This window comes from Arvicanthis niloticus, chromosome 6 (assembly GCF_011762505.2).
Source record: "Arvicanthis niloticus isolate mArvNil1 chromosome 6, mArvNil1.pat.X, whole genome shotgun sequence".
NCBI classification, from domain to species: domain Eukaryota; kingdom Metazoa; phylum Chordata; class Mammalia; order Rodentia; family Muridae; genus Arvicanthis; species Arvicanthis niloticus.
The window spans coordinates 59,954,883-59,970,313 of record NC_047663.1 but is presented as its reverse complement, the minus strand read 5'-3'; positions in this window follow the sequence as shown (position 1 = coordinate 59,970,313).

The following is a 15,431-nucleotide window of genomic DNA, read 5'->3' as shown; positions in this document are numbered from 1 at the left end:
GCAGTACAAGGAACCAGTCTTTGCTGTTAGGAGCCATTAGAGATGCTTGGTCGTCAAGCAGCTAAGGTCCCCATAGGTATCGGGGGCTGGAGGACAATATGGAGGGACAGGCACTACTGAGGGAACTAGGTATGAGAGGATGGTGTTCACCAGAGACTTAAGAAAGACTTGATTAGCAAGGACCTGGAGGCTGGCGTGGAGCTTTAGTGGCTTTGCTGAGCTTTGGAGGATTAGGTGACTTAGAGCAGCATGAAAGAGTGCAGGTAAAGTGTGAGAACCGTCTAGAGATAAGAGAAATGTAAGCAGAGAAAGAGGGCTGTTTGGATTATTCGAAAGCGGTGTGGCAAGATTTGTGTCAAGCCCAAATTCCTAAGGGGAAAAAAAAAGTGGCAGAAAATCAGAATCTGTGTTAATGAACTCCTAGAAGGTGGTAAAGCCAGAAGAGTGGTTCACAGAAGGCATCCACAATAAGACAACACGAGCGCAGAAGATCAAGCCTGCCCCAGGAGTGGGCAGTCACCCCTCCAGACCAGACCAAGCACACTACCTTTCTCTCCTGAAAAAGGATATAGTATGCTTGGAAATGGTTTGCCCAGCCAGGACCTCTCCCAGCAGCAAGGCATATGGGGTGGAGAGGGAACACCTGTATCTACAGCCACCGTGCTGAGCCTGAGCCTCTCTGACCCAGGGAACCTGTCTGAGCAGCAGCTGTAGCTGGGGACAGCCAGATCTCATTTGCCATTAGCCCTGAGTGGGGCTGAGCTCTCCGAGAGCCCCACCAAGTTCGTAATGGTGAGGAAACGAAGGAAGGTTCCATGGGAAGAGCTTTAGGGTGTGGAGGTGGAGCTCAGAGAGCATGCCTGAGGGTTGTGGAGGCCAAGTCAGGGCCTCCCGTCCATGCTGCTGTACCCAGCATGGCTCTGTGGAGGGAACAGCGGATACCAATGGGTAAAGTCTGCCCAGCTGTTAGACTTTGCATATGTTTGATTTAGTGTCTCCCTAGTGAACTTCTGTGATCACCTGACAACTGACGTTCTTCACGTGCTTCACCAGGGTTGTCTCCACAGTCTCACTACTCATTATGGGATGGTGGATCAGGACCGGATGGATCACTGCTCTGCCTATCCTGTGTAGAAAGGTTTTACTGCATAAAGACAGTACAGGGCTAACCCTCAAGTGTTTTGCAGATTTGGAGACTCATTTAAAAGACATGTGAGTGTACCTGAAGAAGCCATGTGTGGCATTAGTTCACAAAGGGGGTGAAGGCCAGGGGCTGCTGTGGAATTCTTGGGAGCTTTATGGTTGGGTAAGGCACAGTAACACTCACTCAGGTGATGGGGTAAGTTTGCAAAGCCCCATGCCCGTAAATGCTAAAGAGTACACACCCAGAAGCCATAAGGTGGTCAACTGAGAAGACCGGTGTTAAGAACAGGGAACCTCTCTAGGAGTCGTTGGCCACAGAGGCCCTAGGAGCCCTAAAACAATAAAGGCTCTCACCACAGCGGGCTGCATTCCAGACCTGAATGGTAACTCCTATTGCTGAAGAGGCTTTACATTTTGGCTGCTGACTTGGAGAAATAAAGCTAGGGCTGAGTCCAAAGTCTCCCCTCCCTGAGAGCAACTCCTGCAGCGCCAGAAGTCCTGCTAAGAATGCTGGGGAGAATTACAGCCCAAAGTCCTACTCAGCTGTGGATCCTGCATGCTTCATCATAGAAATGCCAGACGTGTCACCTAGTACAACAGCAGACACGTGGTTATAGCCAGCCCAACTTTCCGAACGGACTCAAGGCCAATCCCGCGGGGAGAGTCACGTCCAGTACTGGGAACTTAGACAGCTGTGGTCCAGTGGGAAGCAAGTGCCTGACTAAATGTTGTACCAGCTACAGTGCAGCCCACATCTGTGCTCTCAGTCATGGGTTATTACTGCAGTCCGTGTCTGCTGGGATGCTTTTCCATTTCCTGCTTCTTGTCCTTTCCTTTTGTAGTAGGAGAAATACCAACGACCCCGCAACCACCATGGTCTGGAGATGGGGGAGTAGGTAGAAAAGCAAGGAGAAATATTGTCAGTCATCTATGCCACCCCATCCCTGGCTCAGGGACCCCTGTAGAAGATGGGGCTAGCAATAATGTGGAGCTGTGAGCGACTGACCTCCAAGTCAAGAAACCATCACTTGGGGGAGTTCAGCTATGCCCCCTTACAAAGATCATTCCATCTGGGCTGGTTGACTGCTTACACTCTCTCATGGAGGGATGGGGAGGGTCACAAGACCCTCATCTGAGTATCCTTCTGTCTCAATTTCAAGTGGCCTGGGTCTGGGGGGGAAGGGGTCAAGCACTGACATGGGAGCGGGGCTCTATCTATGTGGCTATGGGGAAGCCCTTATCCTGCTGGGTAAAGTCTTTCCAGATGTAGCTTTGGGAGAAAGAAGTACTCACACCTGGTAGGTGACCCCCCCCCCCCACCTATGTTCTGTAAGGAAGTCCCATAATTCTATTGGTTCCCCAGGGTGAACCTTGGGTGACTCCTGCTTGCCTCGGACCTTGGGAGGAGGTGGAGGTGGTTTCTAGCCCTTGGGAAGGAACTGAAGCAACAGCTGCTGGTCTGGAGGTTCCTGCCCATACTCACTTGGCTCATTGCTCTCAGGTGTCTGTGAGGGGCTGGGTTGTAATAGCAGGTAGCTCTTGGTGAAGCAAACTGCTCACCTCATGGCCAGAGAGCAAACAAGCAAGAAGACATAAGAATCCTATTACTTGTTGACAACATGATCCAAACTTTCCCCTAGGCCACACCCCTAAAGATGTCATCACCTCTCAGTAGTGCCACCCTGTGGTTAAAGCCTTTAACAGTTGAGCCTTTGGAGACACCCCCTGCCGACACCCCCTCCCATCAGGGATTCTCTGTATATTTTTGGCTGTCTTGGTACTCACTCTGCAGAGTAGGCTGGCCTTGAACTCAGAAATCCACCTGCTTCTACCTCCTGAGTGCTGGAATTAAAGGTGTGAGACACTGCCCAGCTCCTTTGGGGATCTTTCTACACCAGATTCTAGGAGGCTCCTTCATGGTCAGGAACCTCTGTGTGCTTCTGGGGTGCTTGGGTGGCATTCTGGTTACAGCTAAGGCTCCTGGCTCCAATCTTACAAACCAGAAAGTGTCGACAGCACAGGCTTACCTGGGCATGCCTCAAGGGAAGCTGCCCTTGGCACATGGCCCCACAAGTCCATGCTTTGTGTCCTTTAAAGTGGCTGGTGTCAAAGACCTTGTGCCCACACTGCTGCTACTATGTCCTTTGCATGAGAGCAGCTGTTTCCTTTGTCTTTCTCTTCTCCAGGCACCTCCACTGGTACTATCATGTCTAGGAGAGGTGAAAAATCCTATAAACACATTCTCAACTCTGACTCAGAACCCAGGGTGTTGCCAGTCTGGTGCCCTCCCTATATCTGTGTGCACCAAGATGGTAGGGATGAGTAGCTCTGTCAACTTGACACAACCCAGAATCACCTGGGAAGAGTCTCAGTGTGGGATTGTTTGTATTGGGTTGGTTTGTGGTCATGTCTTAAATGAAGTGGGAAGATCCAGCCCACTGTGGGTGGCACCATTCTCTAGGCAGGGAGTCTCACTGTAGAAAGCATAAAATCAAGTTTATTGTAAGAAAGCATGAAAACAAGCATTCATAAATTAGTTTCCTCTGTGCTCTTGATTGTGCATGTGATATGGTGGCTCTCTCAAGCGTCTGTTTCTAAGACTTTCACTCAACAACGAGCTGTAAACTGTTGGTTGTTGTTTTGTTTTGTTTTGTTTTGTTTTTGAGACAGGGTTTCTCTATAGCCTTGGCTGTCCTGAAACTTGCTCTGTAGGCCAGGCTGACCTTGAATTTATAGAGATCCGATTGCCTCTGCCACCCCAGTGCTGGGATTAAAGGGCTGCATCACCACTGCCCAGCTGTAAACTGGAATTGTGAGTTACAATAACCCCCTTCTCCCCTAAGCTGGTTTTTGTCAGGGTATTGATTTATTTATTTATTTTTATCACAGCAAGAGAAACAGAACTACAACATTTTCTAGTTAGCTTTTCAATGGGGCTCCTCCCACTGTGACATACCCTTGGGATTGCAGCTTCTTTGACTCTCCACCATACCCCTTTGCATGAAGGAAACAGGAAGGGGGCAGTGACACTTTCTCTAGTTTTAGCCTCCTGCGTATGCTGAGGTTAGAGTGACAGGAAGCTTAACTGCTATTTGAGGCTCACTGCTTTGATTGGCTACTCCAGCACCTGTGCTCTCCCTGCTCCTCTGAGTTCCTGACCCTAACATTCCAGGTCCAGTAACTGGGGCCCAACTATTCAAATATATGTGCTTAGATGGGTCATTCTGGCTCAAACCACCACATGGAGGCTAGGTGTGGAGTTAGACTCTCAGCTGACTTCCTGACCCAGTAGATAAATTTCCAAAGACTTGGGATATTCTCTAACCACAGATGGTGACTGGTATTTGACCTAAAAATCTCAGTGAGTTCTCTACTTCAAGTGTCTTTGGACACTTCAAGCTGAGATTACACTTCAAGCTGGATGGAACTGCCCTTTAAACTTTTTCATTTTTTTTATTAGATACTTAACTTTTTCATTTTTAATCATGTGTGTGCATACATGTGCATGGGTGGAGGCCTGAGGACAACTTTCAAGAGTTGGTTCTTTCCACCTTGTGGGTTCTAGGCTCACACTCAGGTTGTTAGACTTGGTGGCACGCACCTTGACCTGCTGAGGGTGACAAGAAACTCAGAAAAGTTAGCAGCAGCTGGAGCAGGAGCTGGAGACACAGCTCCACATACCCACCTCAGCAGAACGAGGAGCTAGTTAGAGCCAGCCCCCCCCCCCCCCCCGGGAGAGCTGGGATCTGACTTCACAGAACAAAAGGGTTTCAGACCCAACCAGTGTGAAGCAGATATGGAGTCTATAAAGAGGGTTTGTTGGTGGAAGTGACGTCTAGCATGTACATGCGTGTGTGATAGTACACGTGTGTACCACAGAATGTGCACAGGGCTCAGTTGACAACCTGAGTGTCGGTTCTCACTTCCTGCCTCATTGGGGGCAGGGTGTTTCTTGATGGCAGCTCTTCTGTGTGCTCCATCCAGACTAGCTGGCTGGAGAGCTCTCAGGATTACCCTGTATGTCTCTCAGCTCAACGTAGGATGCTAAGCTTACACACTTTACAAGTATGAGTTTGGGCTCCTAAAGAGAGAACCCCACTTAAATGTCTTAACAGTAGCCTCTCATATGGTTTCGTGGCTTCTGAAGTTACACTATTTAAATGGCTCTCTTCCTTTCTTGCCTCCCCCCCCCCCGCCCCTTTTAGACAGGTTTCATGTAGTCCATGAAAGTTCAAGCTGACCCTGAACCTCCAAGGATGACCTTAAACATCTGATCCTCCAGCCTCTGCCTCCAGAGTGCTGGGATTACAGGCCTGTACTACCTTGCCAAGTTTAAGTGATGCTGGGCTAGAATCCATAGCTCGGTGCATGTCAGTCAAGCATTGTTCCTGCTAAGCTCTACCCCACCCCTGTTGACAGGGTTTCTTCTTCCTTTTTTCTTTTCTCTTTGTATTATTATTACTATTATAATTATTTGTTATTTGTTTACTTTTTGAGACAGGGTTTCTTTGTGTAGTCCTGGGTGTCCTGGAACTCAATATGTAGCCCAGGCTGGTCTCAAATTCAGAGATCCACCTGCCTCTGTCTCCTGAATGTTAGGATTAAAGGTGTGCACCACCTTTAATAATGTATTGTATTTGAGATAAGATCTCACCATGTAGCTCCGGCTGGCCTGGAACTCACTATGTAGACTAAGCTGAGAGAAATCAAGATGGGGGTGGTGCTGACCTCTCTAGCAGAGTCAACCCTGCCTTCTCCTCTAGCCTCTAGCCATTCCTGAATTCCTCTGCTTCCCCACCACCCCGGGCTTCCAGGCAGAGCGTCTGGCTCCTGTCATCTCTCTTTCTGTCCTGTGTCCTGTATCTCACAGAGATCTGCCTGCCTCTGCCTCCCTAGTGCTGAGATTAAAGGCATTTAATCTCATACCCATACCCAAAGGGTTTCTAAAAAACTCTCTCTTTTCCCCTCCCTCCTTCCCTCCCTCCCTCCCTTCATCTCCCTCCCTCCCTCCGTCTAGTAAGTGAGATCCTAGGTGGCTTCAGAGTTGCGCTGAACAGAAACACAGGCTGATAAAATCAAACCACAGGACATAAGAACTAAAGGGCTGCTCCGCACACTAGTTCCGGGGAGTGAGGATGTGTGTTTTGACTATAAACAAAGCTCATAACTTCATTTGCAAAAGTCTCAGAAAGCTACTTCCAACTGAGAAAGGAGTGAAGTTAACTCAAAGATCAAACATGCTTTCACTTAAGTATGGTTCACTGCTACTCAAGATACTTATCTGAACTATCTCTACTTGGAGAGAATATGGTTTCCGTGGGCAATCTTCATACCAAATTTTGTCGATGGTGATAAATTCTTGATTCTCAGGGGGCAAGGGTCACAGGTGAGGAGTTCCTTCTCCCTCCATGCTCTTTTTTGGTTTCTGTCTGGCTAGAGGTCTGTGTCCTCTGAGACTTCCTAACCTTTGCCCTCTGGTCCTGGGTGTCACTTCTAAGAGGGAGCTCAGACACGGGACAAACAGGAGCCAGATGCTCTGGTTGGAAGCTGGAGGTGGTGGGAGAGCTCGGGAATTCAGGAGTGGCTAGGGACTGGAGAAGGAGGCAGGGTTGCCTCTGCCAGGCAGATCAACATCACCCTACCTTGACTTTCCAGAGAAACAACTTGGGATCCAGAGCTCAGAGCACAGCGTGTGCTGTGGTAAGCCACTGTGCTATTGCAAAAATCAGAGGAAGCCAGACGCCCTGAGTCAGCACTGGCTGTGTGAGGAGAGCATCATGAGGATGAAGTCAGAGCAAGAAAACTCACCCACCTTCCATTCTAGTAGAAGCCCAGCTCACCTATGGGGAAGCAGGCTGCGATTCCAATGAGGTCGGAAGCTCTACAGTCACTAGACTAGATGATGACCTGTGTAGAGGCCATGTTATGAGCTTTCAGCATCCAGATTGGCAAAAACATGGGAATCTCTCTGTAGAGTCCATCCCCCAAAACCACAAAAGACATCAGGGCTAAGTCAGAGGCAGTGGGGTGGTGACAGAGAGACACAAACATTTTTTTTATTGTGTGTATGCATGACAGGTGTGTGAGTGGAAACTCGTGAGTGTCATAGCGTGTGAGTGGAGATCAGAGGACAATATTCAGGACAATATCAGAGGACAATACCCATGGGGGTGGAACTCAGGTTCTCAGGCTCAGGCAGCAAGAGCCTTTACTGCTGAGCCATCTCACCAGGCCAGAGGTTTCTTGTTTTTTGGTGTGTGTGTATGTGTGTGTGTATACATTTGTGCATGGGTGTGCACGTTCATATACATGTTTGTGCAGGCAAGTACTCATGAGCACACATGTGGAGGCTGGAGGTCGAAGCCTGGTGTTTTCCTTAATGTCTCCCATCTTGCTTCTGGAGGAGGGTGTATAATTACTCGTCTCACTGAGGCAATGAGTTCCCAACGAAGTCAATGAATGATGGGTTGATTTTTGCTCAGTTCCAGGGGATATTGTCCATCATGCCAGGGATGGTTTGGTGGCTGGAGAAGAAGGGGCTGATCACACCCCATCCACAGTGAGGAAGGAGAGCACAAGGAATGCTGGGCTGAGTGTGTGCTCACTTTTAGGTTTCATTTGGTCCAGCAGTTAGGGTGGATTTCCCCATCTGTTGGAAGTTAAATCTTAGAACCCAAGGGCCCTGTCAATGCCACAATTCGTGGGCAAAGTGAGAGCAAGACAACAGGTTAGCTTTTAGGATTAACAGGGTGCACTGCTTTGTTTGGGTTGCAAGCACACCAAACAGGAAATGTGCTAGGTTTTTATCCTTGAGGATGCTGTATCTTTTCCCCACCGGCTGGGGTCTGACCTCACAGTGTTTGGAGGTTGAGTAACTTTTAAAAATTGGTGCTAAGAAAATGAAGGAACTGGGAGAAAGGATCCTTTGTCCTGGCCTATCAGGTTTTTAGGATGCCACAAGACTTTCCTGTAAACAAAGTTTTACAAGGAGGAGGAGTCACATTTCGAAGCTTCCATTCCTAAGATCAGTCCTTTGATAGAAAAGACTTGGATTCCTTCCAGTTATTTTCCTAACTACCTCAATAAGCCCAACCTAGAAAATCTTTCATAAAAGCCTAGAGACTATCACAAAGGTTATTCGACATCCTGTCAAGTTGACAGTATTAGCTAGCTATCACAACCTAAGCTCAACGGTTCATTTAGACTGACTATCCAGCAACTCCCAGGGTTCCTCCTGTCTCTGCCTCCTGGGCACTAGGACTACAGGTATGTGCCTCTCTGTCCAACGTTTTTATGTGGGCTCTGGGGGTAGATCTCCGGTTTTCTTGCTCGTGCAGTAAGCACTTTACTGCTTGGGTCATTGTACATCTCAGAGACTTCTTTTTTGTTTGTTTGTTTGTTTTTTGTTTTTTCAAGACAGGCTTTCTCTGTGTAGCCCTGGCTGTCCTGGAACTCACTCTGTAGACCAGGCTGGCCTCGAACTCAGAAATCCGCCTGCCTCTGCCTCCCAAGTGCTGGAATTAAAGGTGTGCGCCACCACTGCCAGGCTCTCAGAGACTTCTTAAGCCTGAATTATATGTGCCAGGCTCTGTGTGAACTGTCGTGTATACAGCAGTAAACCAAAAAGCAAACAAAAGACTAAAACTTCTGTCTCCCAAAGTCTACTTCTGGCAGGCCAATGTGAGGACCACTGTGGATCTGCTCCCCACTGAAACCGGAGACAACCAAAGCAAACAAATACACCTTTAAAGTTTTAGGGAACTGTCATCATCATGAACAGAAAAAAACAAAGACCCCATGACATTCCAACCAGATCAACTCATGGCTTGTTTAAAATGGCTGAAGTGAAAAAAAGCATCGAACCCACCTAAGTGACCTTAAACATTACATTAGTGGGCAGCTGGGCAGGACCTTCTAACTCACACTATCACTCCTTTGTAGTGGAGTGATCCTATTGAGACACTAACAACAAAGCACACTGTGTAAGGTGGGCGGTCTCACCTTCCTGACTGTGGGCTGACTGAGAGCAGCTCCTGGAGGTCTTTGAGCATCAAGTCTCTAGCCCAGAAAGAATCCAAAGCCCAAACTTGAAGTATAGTTTTTACTGGAAAGATGTCCTCTCACAAAGTGTAATGTTGAAAAACCCATGAAAATCATTCTAAGTCCAGAACTGTGTGCATTCAAGGGACTGGGGGTGTGCTCAATGACAGGGCACTTACCTAGCTTGTATGAAGTGAGAAGAGAAAGAGGAGAAAGAGGAGAAAGAAGAGAAAGAGGAGAAAGAGGAGAAAGAGGAGAAAGAGGAGAAAGAGGAGAAAGAGGAGAAAGAGGAGAAAGAGGAGAAAGAGGAGAAAGAGGAGAAAGAAGAGAAAAAGGAAGAGGAGGAGGAGGAGGAGCCGCCAAGTTTGGACCTCCGGCACTCTTCCTTCAGAGAAGGCAGGTTTATCTGACTCATTTGTAGAGTAGCTTATGACTCAGAGCATTCTAGAAATGGCAGTTGGTGGGGGCTTAACAGCTGTGCGTAGTCAGGGAAAGAGACAGGGAACCCTGCCAAAATCACCTTCATCCAGAGCCTCTGTGGGTCTACCCAAAGCTATGCTTGCCAAGGAATGAATAATCCACTCAGTAAATAAATAAGAAAACAATAATAACAAGGTCTGGGGGAGGCGAAGCATGCCTAGAATTATTGTTCCCAACTAAAATGTTCTGAAGCACAAAACCCAAAACAACAGGAAAGCATGAGCCAAACACAGACAGCGGAAACTGTCCATGATGTAGATCAAATGCTGGACTTTTCTGGGACAGAGCTTCAAGTAGCCACAGTTCTGTGCATGTCGCCAGAATGAACGTGTTCTTTAACAAAGCATAAATAAGACCATTTGAAGATGGCATCATGTCACGTGGAGAACATCAGTAAACAGGAAGAACTGAGTAAAAGAACCAAGTGGAGATAAAAGAGAAAGTACAACTGAAATAAAAACTTGACTTGAAGTCGGGCAGTGGTGGCACATACCTTTAATCCCAGCACTTGGGAGGCAGAATCAGACAGATTTCTGAGTTTGAGACTAGCCTGATCTACAGAGTGAGTTCCAGGACAGCCAGGGATACATAGAGAAACCCTGTCTCAAAAACCAAAACAAACAAACAGTCTAAACACAGAGAGCCAGAAGCAGTGGTGCATGCTGGGAGGTCCATAGACAGGACAACTGTCATAGATAGATAGATAGATAGATAGATAGATAGATAGCTACAGAGAGAGACAGAGTCAGAGAGAAACAGAGACAGAGACAGGGAGAGACAGAGGCAGACAGAGAATCAGAGACCTACAGAGAGAGACATATAGAGAGAACATAAGCTAAGTAAAGAACAGAATGAGCAGGAATGCAGCCAGCTTCAGACAAATATGGGCACCCTTTAAGGTGTCATCTGTCATCGCATCCCTAATTAGATTATCAGATGGAAGGGCGGAGAAAGAAGAAAGGGAAGCAATCAATAAGTAATGACAGCACATCTCAAATGTATCGGAGAAACAGCAGCCTCTAGATCCAAGATGACAACAAAGTCTGAGAACAATGCAAACTACAGAGAGAGGTGACGCCCAAGGTGCTGAAAGTCAGAGGTAGTGAGGAAATCTTTAAGGCAGCAACAGAGAGAGACAGAGTCCTTACTTACAGGCAGCCCCGTAAGACTCACCTGACTGTCAGCACAAATTCCAGAGGACAGAAAGATGGCATGTGTAGGTGCTCAGCGGGGTGGGGGACAGCTGAGAACCCTACATCTAGCACAACTGTCTCTCCAAAAAGAAGATGAAATAAAGACTTCCCAGATAAACAACAACGAAAACTGAGAATCTGTTGCTAGTGTAGCTGCTCTGTGGGGAACGTCAGAGAAGTGCTTCAGGAGAGAAGCCAGTGACCCCAGACAGCAATCTTAACTCAGGCAGACAGACACTGATAGACATAGAGAAACATCTAAAAGACACTGGTACAGGTAATTATAAAAGATGGTCAATGTGGTAGTTTAAATGAGCATCTCATACATTTGAATACTTGGTTTCCAGTTGATGTTTGGGAAGGTGTGGCTTTATTGGAGGTGAGTCACTGAAGGAGTGGGCTTCGGCTTCGAGGTTTCAAAAGACTGGGACCAGTCCCAGTCTCTCTCTCTTCCTCTCCCCTCCCTCTCCCCTCCCCTCCCCTCCCCCTCTCCTCCTCCCCTTTCCCTTCCCCTCCCCTCTCTCCTTGTGGATCAAAATGTGAGCGTCCAGCTGTTCCTGCCACCATGCCTTTGCTCTGCTGTCATGGACTCTAACCCTCCAAAACCAGAAGCCCAAATCAAATGCTTTCTTTTATAAATTATCTTGGTGATAGTGTTTTATCACAGGAATAGAAAAGTAACTAATTCAGAAATACAGTTTTTCCTGTTCTCTACTAAGTGATGTACACAGTAAGTTAAACATTTGCCATGGGCTGGAGAGATGGCTCAGTGGTTAAGAGCACTGACTGCTCTTCCAAAGGCCCTGAGTTCAATTCTCAGCAACCACATGGTGGCTCACAACCATCTGTAATGGGATCTGATGCTCTTTTATGGGGTGTTTGAAGACAACCACAGTCTACTCATATATGTAAAATAAATCTTTAAAAAAATGTTTGCCACATCACATATATTCACACACACATGGTTGGGCCTTAAACATATGGAAGTCTAATATATTTGTCAATATCAGCACCAAGGAGGTAAGTAGGAGGAAACCCACGCAGAGCTAAAGCAACAAGGTGAGGTAAGCTACATAGCACTGCAGCTGTGGTTGTGACATTAGTAGAAATAACAATACACACTAATGCTCACACAAAGGAAAGGGGGTGTTATTAAATATTACTATTTCTAGGCATTGCTGGTTGCAAAGAAACAAGTCATAAGCCTGTTCAGTAAGTTAAAGTTTAGGAGCAAGTCCAGTATGGTGATGCACACCTTTAGTCCCAGCACTTTAGAGGCAGAGGCAGGTGGATCTCTGTGAGTTCGAGGCCAGCCTAGTCTACAGAGTGAGTTCCAGAATAGCCAGGGATGCAGAGTGAAACCCTGTCTTAAAACAACAACAACAAAGACTAGAAGGAGAGACCAGTGAGATAGCCCAACAGGTTAAGGAGCCTTGCTGCCAAGCCTGGCAACTTGAGGTGAACCAACCACGTGGTGAAAGGAGAAAACCGACTTGTCCTCTGACGTGTGTGTGTGTGTGTGTGTGTGTGTGTGTGTGTGAGAGAGAGAGAGAGAGAGAGAGAGAGAGACTTATGTATATGTCTCACAGGATGGTGTGCTCCCCAGACTCATCTCCATCTTTGAGGAAGTTGGTAAGTTGATTTTAAAACCCTATGGAATTAGGGACTAGAGAGAGAACTCACTCAATAATGTGCTTGCAGCAGGGGTATTAGAGTTGGATCTTTAAGACCCATGTAAAAAGCTGAGCATGGCAGGGTGTGCTTGTGATCTCAGTGCTGGGGAAGTGGAGACAGGAAGATGTCAATAAGAATAGCCACAACAATGAAGTACAATTTAGGAAGACATTCTTTTCCTCATTCTTAAAAGTAACTACAAAGCTACAGTCATCAAACCACTATGATACTGGCACAAGAACACACGCATGGATCAATAAGGAACAAAGTGGGAGTTGCTACAGCTGGACTTCATGCATCCCCTAGGGTCTGTGTGTTGAAGACTCTGATGTAGCCCATGGTTCTACACGAGGTAGAAGGAAATTATGTTAATGGGGACATCCCCCATTCTTTTTTTTTTTTTTTTTTTTTCCGAGACAGGGTTTCTCTGTATAGCCTTGGCTGTCCTGGAACTCACTCAGTAGACCAGGCTGGCCTCGAACTCAGAAATCCACCTGCCTCTGCCTCCCAAGTGCTGGGATTAAAGGCATGGGGGAAGCTCAAAAGATAGCTCAGTGGTTAAGAGCTGGATAGTGCTCTTGCAGGGAATCTCAGTTCTGTTCTTTCTTAGCACCTATAATTCCAGCTCCAGGAGATTCACCTTGCTCTTTTGAATTCCAAGGCACCTGCATTCATGTATACACACACACACACACACACACACACACACACACACACACATTAAAAATATATAAATAATTAAAATGGGACAAAATCGTTTTCCTGGGCCAGGAGACAAGATGGCTCAGTGGTGAAAGGGCTTGCAACACAAGCCTGATGATCTGAGTGAAAGTCAGGCATGGTGTTCTGCATCTGTAAATCTAGCACTCCTATGGAGATAAGAAGCAGAGTTAGACAACCCCCACCCCGCCCCAACACCTGCAGGGGTTGGTGGGACAGCTAGTCTGGAATACATAGCACATCCAACCGCAAATGACAAGAGAGATCCCACTTCAAACAAGGTGGAGAGCAAGGATCAACACCTGAGGTTGTTCCCTGACCTCCACGTGTGTGCTGCGGCACATCTGTGCCCTCACACATGAGTACATACATACACAGACACACATGAGTACATACATACACAGACACACATGAGTACATACATACACAGACACACATGAGTATATACATACACAGACACACATGTAAAACACCAACAAACCCTCCTTGAACCGTGGCTCTGCTTCACACTGGCTGGACCTGAAACTCTTTCTGGTATGCAGTCAGAACTCCAGCTCCTCTTGAGCGGAGGTCTCTGACAGAGTCCTCAGGCTGCTGAAGTAGCTCTATGGAGCTATGTCTCTGACTCCAGCTGCTGCTCACATGTCTGAGCTGTCTCAGTCAAAGAATTCAGAGATGGGGGCTGGAGAGATGGCTCAGTGGTTAAGAAGAGCACTGACTGCTCTTCCAAAGGTCCTGAGTTCAATTCCCAGCAACCACATGGTGGCTCACAACTATCTGTAATGGGATCTGATGCCCTCTTCTGGTGTGTCTGAAGACACCTACAGTGTTACTCATATAAAATAAATAAATCTTAAAAAAAAAAAAAAAAAAAAAGAATTCAGAGATGGGGACACACACCTTTGGTTCCAGCACTTGGGAAGCAGGGGCAGGTAGATCTTTGTGAATTTGAAGCTACAGAGGCAGAGCACGTTCCCAGGGTGGCCAAAGCTACACAGAGAAATCCCTACAGTGGGAGGGGCCACAATTCAGAGTAAGACATGAAATAAAGCACTCTATAGATGAGGTCCATACCCAAGGGGGGAGGGGCATGCAGTCTTTTCAGGATCAAGAGGCCTCCTGGGGTCCTAGATAGCTCATATTATGATTATGCATGATTTAAGATGGGGAACTCCAAGAATGCGGAGGGTTTTCCCCAATGGGGTTTACTCTCATTTCTATTCTTACATGGGGTTTTCCAGGTGCTTCATGGGTAAGATGTGTGTTGGGAGCAGGGGTTTTTGGTTGTTTTATTCTGTGATCCTTTAGAGATAGGGTTTCAAATAGCCTAGGCTGACCTTGAACTTGCTGTATAGCTAAGATTGGCCTTGAACTTCTGGTTCCCATCCCGCCTCCACCTCATGTTCTTGGGATTGCAGGCTTGTAGCATGACGCCTGTTCCTTTTGTTTAGTTTTTGTGGAGACACTCTGTAGTCTCAGGCAGCCCTTGAACTCATAGTGATGATCCTCTTGCTTCAGCCTCCTGAGTGCTTACCTCAGGGTGTGGTGAGGGTGGGCAAGAGATTTTGCAAGGGTATAACGACAGGGAAGGTATTAAAATGAGGCAAAGGACAGTCAGCCGCCAGAGGCCATGTGCACCCCAGCCAGCGCTGTGGTTACATCATCTTGAGCTCCCTTTCTGTCTGTGGACTTGTCTAGCCAAGCTCATGTGTCACGGGTGCTTTGTTTCATGGTTCCAGTAAGGAACCCATTCTTCTGCCTCTTAGTGATGGTTGTGGGGAGCAGGGTGGGTCAGGGGGAGACTACCAGAAGGGAAGGAAATACTTGCTTGTTAAGTTGTCTGGCAAGCAGAGGATAGTTTTAGGGCTCTCTTGTGCAGGTATACAGGTGTTTTGAGCCTCCTCATGATCATGTGTCCTTTGTTATATTCTAGGAGGGACATTTTGTGACATCACAGGGCCACTGACGAGACTAGCCAGTTCCTGCAATATATTCAGTCTCAATAAGCTGGTACCCAAACTGTCCTGATACTGGGGCATTTTCTGATGGGTGAGTTAAGCAATTTGTCTTTAAAGAGCTGATGCATAGGCCCTTGTCAGCTTCATCTCAGCTGTGAGAGGCGAACTTAAACCCATTATGTTATGGAAAGGTGGTAACCAGTGGTTTCAAGGCAAAAACCTG